Consider the following 13,876-nt stretch of genomic DNA (forward strand, 5'->3'; position numbering starts at 1 on the left):
GACAAACTATAGCCAAAATGCTGTGGTTACACGTTTTATAAGGGAGACCTGTGTCCACCACCTAAATCTCAAAGCTTGAGCAGTTTCAGTTTCTTATCTTTCTGGTTTCCAACATCGGTCTACCCTCCACTGCTTTTTATTTCCCATTCAGTGACTTAGGATTCACAAAACTCTGAGTTTTTATTAGCTGCAGAAGCTCATGATTGTGCTTTTTCTCTTCTCTCATTCCTTCTGCTCCATCACCAGTCTCTCCGTCTGTTCCACCTCTGCTCTCTTTCACTATTCCATCACTCCATCTCGCTGCCTGCTTCCCCTCCCTCTATCTGTATGAAGCTGTTCCAGTGTGTGATCAAAGCACAGTGCGCTAGAGTTCTTTCCTCCCTCTGTCAGAAGCAAAGAGACAAGGGAAACAAAGGCCCCACAGTAGTCTGCCACAAATAACCTCTTCACAGCACAACACTCACACACACACAAACACGTACATACCGACTCAGCCTATGGCAGTGGTAAGAAAAGTGAGTAAGGCAGATCAGTTTGAAAGCAGCAAGTGTATGCTGCCACTTGTTGGGTCTCTATAGCGATCCCCGGCATAAAAGGATGCAGCTTCTAATTATCTCCTATTCACACCAAACCGACACGACACATAAAGAATGACTTGACTGATAGGGGAGTTGACTGCCTGCTTTGTGGTGCAGAACGGGAATTTAAAATCTGTCGCAGCCTAAATAATAGCATGAGCTGGAAAGAGCCAAAATCAGAATGCAAGGATATGTGGTTGCTTTCATACTGGCAAGCATGAAGTCGGGGGAGAGAAAACAAGCTATTATCATTGTCCTTGGTTTTTTTTTTCTCAAGGGTTACTGTCATTTGACCATCTATTTTGTTTTTTAAATGGCCATTCAGGGGAACTGTGAATAATATTCCAATTTCCACTGGGGACAGGTCCCTGTGGATAAGGTCTTTGAAGCAGCTACAGTGCATATCTACTATGGACATTCTGTTGTTCTGAATCCATTTTCTGTCTTTTTCCCTCTGCACTCACATCTAATTGCACTCCACTTGCCCTCTATGAAACTTTCCAAACTCCCCTTCACACTTCAGACTGCCTATGTCCTACATTATGCAATCTTTTTGCATTAATCGGCAGCCAAGATCAGCCTTTCAGATCAGATGCCTCAATTTAAATGAAACCTTGCAGGTCCAAAAACCTTGTGACTGATGTTAGATCTGAACAGAGACCAGGACAGGAGGCAATGGGCCTCTCTTTGGTATTACTTTTCCAATTTGGCCTCCAGCAACGATGGAGCTTGATGAGAAATGCCTGTTGTTCTGTGTTGATGTTTGGAAATGTAATGGCAAATAATGAGGGTTGGTTTATTACTGGTGCAATTTTTGGGAGAGCAATGCAGGCACTCAACTCGGCTGCATAACAAAGGTTTTAAAAAAAGAGGTCTAAGTCAAGCACACATCAGCAGAGATATCACAAACTAGAAATCTACCACTGATGAAACACAATTCACTTCATCCACATCTTTCTTTTCTGGATTTTTTTTTCTTCTGTACTGCTGGATTGTCAGGGATTGCAGCACTGTGACACTGTGGTTACACAGTCCCTGCTCAGTGTCTGCTAGGCAGCAGGGAAACTGTGTGGCTCATTATCCTCCATTAGGGTTTTTGGCTGAATCAGTGTGGAGGCAGCTCTGGGCCCTATAATGAGCGTGGCTGAAATCACAGAGGACAGGCTGAAGCTAACAGCCTCACAGAACAGGTGCTGCTCGAACACAAGCCACACTATTCTCTGCATCTCCACCAGGACAGCAGCATACAGTTACACACACATACACATATGCATATCTTTGCCCACTCATGCATATCTCTGCACAGACAAACTCATGCACAGACAGAAGAAATGTAGCGTTTTACCTGCATATACAGTCGATAAAGCAGTTCAAAGAAGAAGAAAAGCAAAAAGAACTTCCTCTGACAGTAATGAACAGAGCCGGGCTCAATGAGGCTGATGCTACCTGACATATTCTGTGAGGACTGTCTTCTTGCGCTTTTCTCTTTTCTTTCAGCAAAACACTGGCGCCACAGAGCTCTCACTTACCCCCATTAAACACTGGTGTCACATTATAAACTTATCACATCGCTTTGTCTGCTATATGGAGGACACCAACTCATCTGTCTTGATTTCTGTCTCTTTCTCTGTCTTTTTGCTACACAGTCAGAGGTTGCACTCAGATTGTTCTTCAGGGTTGCTCTAAGGTACGTCCTGCCAATAAGGTGATACTGAGACACTTTGCATGCCTGCAGTTTATTTTTACTATACAGGAGTGAATGTAAAAGCGGTTTTGTCACTGTCCCTCCCATTCAGTTTATCTCTCTCTGCTCACATCAACAGATGGGCCTTTGTCTTAACTCCAAATATACATTTTGCCGACTACTAAGAGTTCTATCGCAAATTACCACGCCTTCGACACCGGAGAATAAGCCCCATTAACCTTCTCAGATTTTAAAACGTTATCAGTAAATTGTTTTCATGCTGTGGACTAATCTCCTGTTTTGTTCATAATTGGTGTCATCTCGTCCATCTCTGTTTGAACAGCTATTTGGAAGCATGGATACGGTTTGTACAGTGGTCCTTTATTTGGATGAAACACTGCAGTTACAGTGTTTGAACTATAAACATCATTGACTGGGAAACATGAGGTGGACCGTTCAATAAACTTTTTCTGCAAACAGCAATTGTCCAGTCACAGTTTAGCAACTTTCACTAGGCATGACCAGTCTGTCAGGTTTTGTATATCTCAATACACTGAAGCAGCCTCTGGGCCTGTAGTGACATCAATCCAAATATTATAAAGTATTTAAATTGTGGTTTCTTTTAATTAAAACAGTGAATTAAACAGTGTTTTTTTCTGCTGTAAATGTGATGTGATGTGAAAAATGTTAGGCTAAATAGCTTCCTACTAGAAGGTAGTAATGTAGCATTCGCCAAACATATCCTCTTACAGGGTTCTCCTTTTGAAAAGGAATCAGCTAACAACATTAAAAAGTCAGTCGGTCACAGCATTTTCAACCAACCCAAGAAGCCAATGGTAGCTTGATTAGACTATAAGCTACAGCTGATTAAATTAGCAACAGTTGTCATTCCTGACAAACAAATCAATGATTTCTGAGAAGAAAATTGCATGTTAGTAGTTTCAGAATGTAAAATCATTTACATTACTCAGAATTTCAATTGGTAATTTTCCCACATTGTCACTGTGTAATGCTTGACAGGCGTAGCAAAAGTAATCAAGGATGATGGGGCTTAGCCAACAGTCTGTTGTTTATTTTCTTGTCATAACAGGCAAAATGGCTTTTCTTTAAGTCATTTAAGTTTTCAGGACTAAATGCTTTACTGCCACTAGGCAGATATATATGATTCACATTATACACAGACTGTTTCATGACAGTGGACACTACAACCTTCAACATCTTCACTGTGGCAGAAAACCAATCATCCATCGCAATACCTCCCTCTCTTTGTTGGCTGTAGGCTTACAGACTGAGGCAGAGACTGAGGCACTCTGTGGAGGGCTTAGGCTGAGATCTGTTCAGTAGCTCAGCCATCTAAGCGCTACAAATGACCCACAATATGCTACAGTGCCCACAGGGGAAATAAAGCTTCCAGACATGAGACTCCATCACCACTGCGCTCAAGTGCGGGAAATGGAGGGGCAGAGAGCGTTTAACCATGCTTGCTTCACTGGCCTCCCGCGTCTTGTTAAAAGCCTATGGCCACTTATGACAGAAGGGATAGCCGAGATGATGAAATGTAATGGGCCAAGAGGAAAGGGGCTTGGCTGAAGAGGTCTGGGAAGTGAGGGGGAAGAAGATCTGAGAGCAGATGGGAGATTTGAATGGTCTTAATTGAAAGACAGGCAAAGTTATTCTGTGCCCACACGTAGCTTGTGTGTGTGCATGTGTGTGAAAAAAGTAATGCCTTAAGGGCTTTGCTGTGAGGATGGAGGGAAAAAAGCACAGACCGTGGTGCTTGTTTCAGTTAGGGCACTTGCTTTACCTGTTTGTGCTGTTGTATGATATGTGATTCACCAATTAGACTGCTGTAGATACTAGATTATTTTCAATTATATTCACTTTCTACGAGAGGAAAAAACTCAGCTGTTTACCAGCAGCTTCTTCAAGTTTATTGTTGTGGAAAACATGAATCCAGCCTTTCTGTGTAGTTTTACCAATAATATGAAGCTCTGAAAGGCAAGTTAAAAAGAAAAAAAGTGTGTACAAAATGTAAGAGACAGTGACTTGTGTGCTGGATCTACTGTTCAACTTGTGAGTATGAGATATTTGCATAAAATAACAACTTGTCATAGTAGGAAAAGCACAAGTGTTACTAATAACATGAACAATAGCTCTGTTCTATTCAAGAGTCCCATTAAGTCATGACAGTGTGACAGTGAACCAGCCTGCATAGTACCAGGATCTGGAAACTGAAGCAGCTAAATGGAGTTGAGCCATAATTATGTTTATTGTTTACACTTGTACTTTTCCTGTTGTGACTTCAAAATGTGCCAAAAGGCCTGTGGTACCGAACCTGGCGACCTCATTATGACGACAAGACTCTGGGAAGCTATTGTTCATTGTAAAATTCCATTTTAATGACCGTGAACAAATCAAATGTCACTGACGGTTTCGTGTACCTTGTTATAGCGAGTGCTCTCTTTGGACAGAACTGGTTCCCAGTGAGTTTCAAATGGGTTCCATGCAGTCAGACTGTCAGAATACACATGTTGGCAGGGCCTTGTTGGTCGTCACCCTGCTGTGAGAAGGTCAGCACCTCGCTGTTCCAGCGAGCTGTGCAACCTCCTCTGGAACCAGTCCCACCCTTATCAACATGCTTGATAGCTACCATTTGTGACAGGATGATTTCCCAATTGAGTCATGCTGGCCAATGAAATATCAGGTTCAGTGTGCCCTCTTCCTGAATGTTAATGAGAGATTTATTTGCTGCTGTTTTGTTCTTTTAATATAGAAATAAAATTCCTCTGTAGTTGTGACCAGGTGTGAAATTCGTGTTTATGTTAGCAGGAGAAATAAAGAGAGACAAAAGCTGGGAAGTGGAGAAACGTACATCCCCACGTAGGTTCAATCTTTTATATGGTGTAGTTTTTCTAGTGATCGGTTTATGGAGCGGTTTAAACTGCCCCTCTGCAACCGACTGAAATATCAATCGGTCTGGGCATATTTATTCTGACTTAAGTGTTCTTATGGAACACTTTTATTCTGCTCGGACTTCTAAACCAACTATAATTAGAATTTTAGGCTCCATGTAAAAGTACCTGAAGATGAAGCCTGAATCAAATTATAAAGGATTTTAAACAAGTATGAGTATTCACAACCAGACTAAATTTTGTAATAGGCTACCACGTGTCCTCATTCATCCTCCACTGTGACTGCTGTTTGAGCATCAACAGGAAAATTGCATTCGAGAAATGGGAGACGTCTTCTGGCAAAACATGTTCTAGCCAGCCTTTGGCCTTAGCTGCCTTATTCTCACAGGAAGAGATGAGACAGCCTTATCACAGCCTTATATTTCTTGAGTTTAATACTTTCAGGATATGTCCTGGATTAGGGTGATAAAAAGTACCACTTTCTGTAACTAAAACTAAGATACTTAAGATATTTGAGGCTTTAAGTAAATTCGGCTATTCCTTTGATGAGATGTTCATTATTGTGATAATAACAATCAGGCAGAAGATTTCCTTGTCTCAGTCAATTGCCTCTTAAAGCCTGCAGTAAATTACTTTGGAAATCTGAGCTCTGTTCACTAAACACGTAACAAGTCAACATCGAAACATGGCAAGAAGCTGGTGCTCCACGGTAAAACTTAACATTTGATAATTTCATGCTCTCCTAAACTCAACCTGGATCCCATTAAAAGAATCAGTCTGAATTTAGAGTCATCCACCCCAGGCAATTTTAAACTTGCTTTTAGCAAAACTGTTAGGATATTGTCCACGTGTGATCTGGACATTCAGCTAGTGTCACCCATGGAATAACTTTGAAATGAGAAAGATGTGGTGATGTGACTTTCTATTCTAGGATATTTGAAAATGAAAATAATCATTAGTTGCTGCCCTACTACTGACATACTATAAAGTATTTTTTGTATCTAGTGATCCTGATGTTAGTTTTGATGCAGCTTGGAATCCACGGTGACACATCCACAGGACTGTTTCAGTGCTGTGGGTTAGAAGTTGTTCAGTGAGTTGGAGGTGTTTGAAGGAGGCACGTGGAGCAGTAAGAGGAGCAGTAAGAGGGGGTTCAACACAGGGATCACTGAGTAGTTCTGACCACATCATGAACAAGTGACACCTGTGGTACGAAAACAGAGGAGTACCAGGAGGGAATGACGTCAGTCTGCTTACTCAGGGAACTAATGGGATTCTACTACATGCCCAGTGTCAGAGGGCTAGTATTTCAATCAATGCCTTTTACCTGGTAATTATAATAATACACTAATTCATAGCATTCCTCACCAGCTAACAGAGAACTGGTCCATAATAACAATTATTCATACATGACTCATGTAGGTGCTACATTAAATCCTGAGGTGCTTTACTTCATCGTGATTCAGGTATGGATGTAAAATGATTCAAGCATTAAGCTTTACAGATTTATCTTTTTTTTTTTGGTCTATAATGTTTCTTAAAATACCAATTTGTGTTTGCTATTGCCTCTACCAGTGTTATGTGTGCCAGTGCCACCTCCTACTGTTACCCCTCAAGGGGATTTCTGCCATCTTTGTGTTTGAGGAGAGAGCTCAGGGACTCATAATCTGTGTTCAGCTGTCAAAATGATTTATCCAGCCAGCTGCAAACATATGGACTTGTGTGTGTGAGTGTGTGTGTACGTCTTTCTATAGCTGTGTGGACAAATTTTGGTTCGAAACCATGGTTATGAGGACATTGTGGCCAGTCCTCACAACATCAAAGGGCTGTCTGAGGGTTAAGTGCACAGTGTTGAGCGTCTGTAAGTGTATGTCAAGTGCAAAAGAACAGCATGGGAAAAAAAAAAAAAAAAAAAAAAAAAAAGCTGGTGCTGGTGGACGTGCTCAGCCAAAATATTTTCACTTCACATGAGCATGATTGTAATTTCAAGCCTCTCAGGGAGTCATCATGTGGTGCATTGAGAGGGGGGAAGATAACTGGCCGAGGCGAACATACACATCCCTGTTCTATTCTATCTTCCCTTACAGCCCACTGCTCCCCTTTATGTGTGTGCGCGTGTGTTGTGTTGTGCGTGTTGTGTTTGTATGTTCGGGGAGAACAAAACAGAGGCAAACATAAAAAGAAGAGCTTATTGCTGTGAATGTTTTATGCATTGCACATAATGACACAGTGTCATATCTCTCCCCCCTAGTGGATACCTGCTGTCACATCTTCAGCGAGTGTGCACACAGATATCTGCCGTCCCCACAGCAAAGCCTGCTAAGCCAGGTGCCCTTGCTCCCAAAGATAAACCCCTAAAGCTTGAATGACAGGTTGAGCACTTTAGGACCTCACACACACAGACACAGACACACACATACACACATACTCTCTCTTTCTCACTTTTTTTTGCCTTTCTTTCCTTACACTCTCTCTCTTTTTATCTATGATCCTCTTTTCTCGCTCTCTCTGGGTTCAGCTGGGTCACTTTTAATTCTTTTAATGCAACAGAAGCACAGATGTCACCATGTCCAAGAATTCGTATGCAGATTTTTGCCATATTCATAATTAACAGCTGGTATATTCCCTCACATGTAAATCATTTGAAAATCATACACGATCTAAAAACATGAATGCTAATAGGAGAAGCAAAGTTTTCTCAAAACTATTAAACTGTTTTTTTTTTTTGCAAGACAGTAAGGATGTGCAATTGTCCCCAGATCTCTGAGGGGTGCAGTGGAATAGGAGGGAGCAGTGCTCAGAGCTAAGAAAAGACAGTTGATAGACTACAGTGAGAGATATCTGGGTAATAGCAGAGAGGAGATAGCCAGGTCTTCAATGTGTTATCAGAGGAGAGTTTAAATTGGTCGGGTTAAAAGGACATGAGCCTCTAGATGAATTTTAAATCTTGCAGTTGTGTGTAGTTGAATCATTATACAGGATTATATGAAAATACAGGACATAATGTGAACACTGTTGTTGTATTTTGTATTCACTACTGTTGAAATTGTTACCTTTCAAAAATCAGCAGTATTTAACACAAGTGATTCAACTGACTTCATCTTGCTGTATAGTTGAAATGTACTGATGCCACTGAGCATAATACAAATCACTTTACATTCTGTTCTGAATGGAAAATCCCGGATAACAGAGAAAAGCGTGAAAGGAGGTATTTCGTTACACATACCAGCAAGGCTACATTTTGTTGAATAATACCCATGATGCACTTCAGCGGGGTCAACAGCAACTGTTTGTTTTAACACCAATAGTAGACTGAGTTAGAAAATAAACATTTGGCTCTCAGATGTCGGAAACAGAGGCAAACAGCAGCTTGTTGATGAGATCGGGACAGAGCCACGTAGGAGTCAAACAAAACTCCAAACAAGAGCAACTCCTGTGTTACACAAGAACGACAAAACTACTGAGAATACCTTTTGTTTTCCCTCTCTGGAGTCGCTTGCACGACCACGTGATCTACGTACTCTGTCTGCTGTGATTAAGCAGACATACAAAAGACAACACAAACGCCATAGATAAAATAAGTATTATCACCGGAGCTGTAAACAGGACATGACAATGCTCCCCTGACGTCTTTACTCTAGTGCTTTCACAACAGTTCGCACCTCTATTCATGTGGATCTGACGACTCTGTTACACGACTCCCATGTGAGCTCAGCAACTCTTATGTGACACTAAGCAGCAAATCACTCACAAAGTTTATATGATCACCCACCAGTCAATACAACTGTTGAGGTCTTCTGAATGAGTCATACTACTTCATATTTATAATGTATACTGTCTCTTATTGTGTGGCGTTGCTATATGTGCATCTGGAATGTACAGTGTATGACTTTTACGTAGGCGCAGTAGCCATCACAGTGACGAATTCAAAATAGCACTGCTACAAAAAAGCCAGGATGCAAGAGGCAGTGTTGATGTTGGTGTGCTACAGCTACTAATGAGAAGATGATTGAGCCTGCAGCTGCTGTGAGTGAAGGGATTTATCTGATAGTGGAAGCACTGAATTTTATAACGACATTGACAAAGAAACTCCACTTAATATGGTCCTGTCAAGGGGTCAAAAATCCCCCAAAATTTAGTTTAAGTAAAAGTATAAGTAAATAGAAAATGTAATATCCTACAAATTCAAGATCCTGTGAGTGAGCCAGGGCAGCAGAAGAGAAAAGGGGATATATAGACCTGAGAGGAAGGAGAGGTGACCCGTGCTGTGGGTCAAGCATGGGCTCACACCCTGCAGCACAGGCTAGAGAAAACACTGCTAATCTGATCGGAGTAGGTCAGGTCAAACACACACTGATCGGCCACAACGTTAAGACCGGTAACTGGTTTTAATGTTGTGGATGACCGGTGTATACACACTCTCCAGCACACTCACACTCCAACAGTCACAGCCAGGCACACACACATGCAGATGCACACACATACACGCGCACACACACACAGACACGCACACACACACACACACACACACACACACACACAGACAAAAGCCCACACACAGCTTAGTCATATCTTTGGCAAAGGTGCACAGGCTGCTCACAGCATTGGCAAAATGACATATTCAAAGGCGTGAAAGAAAAAGAGGAAGATGGGAGATGGGAGATGGGAGGGGGGGCGGGGTTATCAACGGATCATTTGGAAACATCTGGGTCCACAGTCAGTATCTCCCTCCTTCTAATTAACTTCCCCTGCATCCTAATTTTTATTCTCCATCCTGTCCTTTCCATCGTGCGTCTTTTCCCAACAGCAAATCTCTCCTCTGCTCTACATCACCTCACCATCTTCCTTCCCTCTTCTTCTTCTTCTTCTTCTTCTTGTCTTTCACTGCACCAAGAGGCCCATAGTTCTCCAGTTTGGCTCTAATGGAGGCAAATGCAGAAGCACACTCGCACAAACACAACAGGAAGACACAACTACACACACACACGGTTTGATGTAAGGTTGGTTTCTAATGCCATCGTCATGGTAACACTCCCTCGCTCCTTTGCTCGCACAAACGAACACAGCGCATATCCCAGGAATCTGCGTGGATTCTTATGTAACTGCACAAACCCCACGCACGTATAAAGAGACAGACATAAAGACAGACAGATAGATGGGAGTGAGTCAGTGCTAGACCACATAGTGAGAGCATCTGTCATCAACGATATACCTTTCACTGCGACAAGAACAGTATGTACCGCTGTGTTACTTCAGCCTCATTATAAAGACACACTCCAGCACACACACACACGCACACACTCACACACACAGAAACACACACACACACCAGAGGCTTCTTCAGTGCTTCACTACATAGCGAGAGGTGGAAATAGCTGTTTAACTAGTTATGGCAACACCACTGGCTCATTTATCAGCATACTAATTACTACTTTTCCTCCCTGAGGGCGCTGTACATGGAGATGGTGCTGGCTAGGCGGGGAGAGGGGGCCTGGAGAAATGAAAATGGGGTCAGTAAAGGCATCACTATAGATATAATGAAGTGACTGGTGATTTCGCATGGCAGAGCAACATGGGAGGGAATCATGGAGGAAACAAAAGGGGAGGTAATGATTTGCACTGGCCTATTTATACGCGGCGTATGGGTTTAAGTGTGAAGGAATGAGCAAAGTGCAAGTGTGAAAGCACATGAGCACATGGCATCTTGTATGAGACTGCTGGGAAAAGGGAAGGTGGAGGAATGTTCCAGGACACTGATCTCCACCTCCTTGGCTGCTTGTTTACCTTATCAGGCAAGGAGTATTTCATCTGTTGTTTTTCATCGCCACAACGATACATTTGTATGTGTGGTTGGGTGATGCATTGCTCTTGTTGGTGCACAATATAATAGATTCCTACTGTGTGTGATTTATAGATAGATCAAAACAAGATGCCAAATTGTTGAACAGGGTTTGATTCGTGCCTCATGTTAATGAAGCAGGTGAATTTCCACCAGGTTGGCCCAAAAAGCCAAGGTCAGACTGTATTCAGGCTTATTTACTGCTCACGCGATTCCATCTAGCAGCCTGCAGAATTTCCACAAGGGGGCGCTGTTCGGTCATTGTCAGAAAAAGCTCATGCGCACTGTATCAGCCAACCTATGACACCTGCGAGGAAGGAAAGTAACAGCAGCAGCCGTTTGGTCTTGCAGCTATTAGGCAGATTTAAAGCAGTCACACAAGGGGTTATAGGCTAGGTGTTCCTCCTGAAAAATGCTGTAATTGGTCAGTATCGGTGTCTTATGATTTCTCCTACAGTTTTCTGACACTTGTAGAGATGGAATGAATACAACATGAAGCAAGTGGGGGAAAAAAGGCTCAGTATTGTCTCCTTTTTGCCACCACACATCTAGCAAAACCATCTCCGCTGCAAACCTTGTGCTCACAGCAATCACAGCTCTCTATTATAGCAAATTAAACAATGTAAATACAACAAATGCATGAAAGAGACTGAGACAATGAATCAGTGCAGACCTTCCCACTGTTGCTCTTAGCACAAAGTGAATCTAAAATGAATGCAAACACAGTTCCTGTGAGGAACATACTGTAATTAAAGCACATTAAAGCCGTATTATTGGATGACACATTTGTCTGGTGTTGTGATAGTGCTGTTAATGGAAGAAATCCAATGCTAAACTATAGATAAAACCTGTGGTTCTCCTGTTCACCCTTTACACCAACAATAAATCCAGCTATAGAAGAGGAACACCAGTTTTATCACCTACAGGTAAGGATAAAATTGGTAAAGTAATACACTTACACTTAACTTAAACTTTACAGCTGCTGTTGTTGTTTTTTTTTTTGTTTGTTTCATGTGTTATTCATATTTTAAACATTTTTATTTTACTTATTTTATTTTTTATTCAAAATCTGAACCTAGACAAAAATTAAATGTCTAATCTATAATCTGAATTCAAAAATTACAGTGTGTAAGTGCAGCAGGCTGTGCCTTGCGCTCCAATGGGGGCCCGTCTGTGAAAGCACTGTCACTCTGATGTATTTCATGCCCTGTTGTCCTATTGGAAAATTAGGAAACTCATTCATGCAAAATGAACCAGAAAGTCGTGACACCAAACCATGTGAGAATGTGTGGAAGAATTTTGGACTGAACACCATAGCACAGATAATAAATAATAACAGCTCACAGTAGCATAATCTCAGTAATAAATATGAAATGATCAGTTAGATTGTTGCTCGAGTCGGAACCGCGTCGATGCTACAGCGTTGTTTAGGAACATGTTACATGAGCTGTATTCAGCTTGAATTGAATACATCATTTGCTGGTTCTCATTCATTCAAAAACAAATATTTGCAGTCAGGAAACTCAAATACTGTGTAAATACTGAAAGTATTAATCTGAGACTGCATGTGTTGTATCTGGTGAGTCTCTTTCCCTCTCATCGTACGGACAGGATGTGAACTGACGAGTAGTTCAGTCTCTGTAGCTTTGTATCAGGTTGCTGTGAGGGGGCGGGGTGAGGAGGGAATGGTAATCAGTGGCCAGTGGCTCACTCAGCGACAACTGGCTCCTCAAAATCGTCACGTTTGTGAAAGCTTCCTGGAAGAGCCGTGGGCCAATTGTCTCTTCTACTCCAAGAAAGGGTGTGTGTGTGTGTTTTGTGGCACAGCCTGTGGTGCATGAAATCTGACAGTCAGGGTCTGCTGAGGCACCTGCCTGCAGACACGCATTCACGCATTCACGCACACATACACACAAACAGATAAACACACACTGCAACTGATAATTGGTCTCGTGAAGCCAAAGGACAGGAACAGCAAAATCTCACTTCCTTTCTTTGTGTAAGTGTGTGTGTTGTGCGTGCAAGTGGTTTTCTGTGTTTCAGTGCAAATGCCCTGGCATACTCTCGCCGTCCTAAAACCAGGCAATTTCCTGTGAAGTCATCGGAGTGTGACAGCAGCAGGTGCCTAATGGGCAAAGCTTAGGAAACAGGGCATTACCAAAATCCAGCAAACTCAATTGTATTAATCCTCTGGATTAGCAGCTTTAATTCTCAACACGTTTCCAGTTTAAAAAGTCTTATTTCCTTGCTGAAAATGGGAGCAGCACGTGAGGTGAATGTTCAACGATTTTGAGTGTCGCAGGAGTTTTCCCCCTTGTTTTAGTCGGTGAAATGTTGTTTAAACTTTGGTCAGCGACCATAATAACACGTTATCGTGTCAACACTCGAGAAATTAGGGGGAAAAAGCACAACCACAAGTCTCTGACTCAGATCAGAAAACCCTTTCAGTGCGTCTCCAACATGTACCTTGAGATCTCTGGCTCACCTGTCAGTTTCATGACGAGTATGGTTCTTGCTTATTAACCCTACGATCAATCCCTTGCTGACACTAAAGACCCATTATTTTAACCCCACTCTGCACAATGCCCCTAAGACCACTGAAAACTGTCAGTTTTAATCTCTCTAACACACACACACAGACAGACACACACACACACACACATTCACATACACACATACAGCTTTCAAATAAGGGATTTAGATTACAGTGAACAGTGCTAGCTTCATGATGATGAAGTGTGTGTACTCTGAGGGTGAGCCTTATTGGAATTCATATGATGTTTGTTGACTCCCTTCATATAAACAGGTGGCTGTGTGGAGATAACGTACAGCATATTGTGCCGACAATGACACACCCATACAC

Source organism: Toxotes jaculatrix, chromosome 10 (assembly GCF_017976425.1).
Source record: "Toxotes jaculatrix isolate fToxJac2 chromosome 10, fToxJac2.pri, whole genome shotgun sequence".
Taxonomy (NCBI): Eukaryota; Metazoa; Chordata; class Actinopteri; family Toxotidae; genus Toxotes; species Toxotes jaculatrix.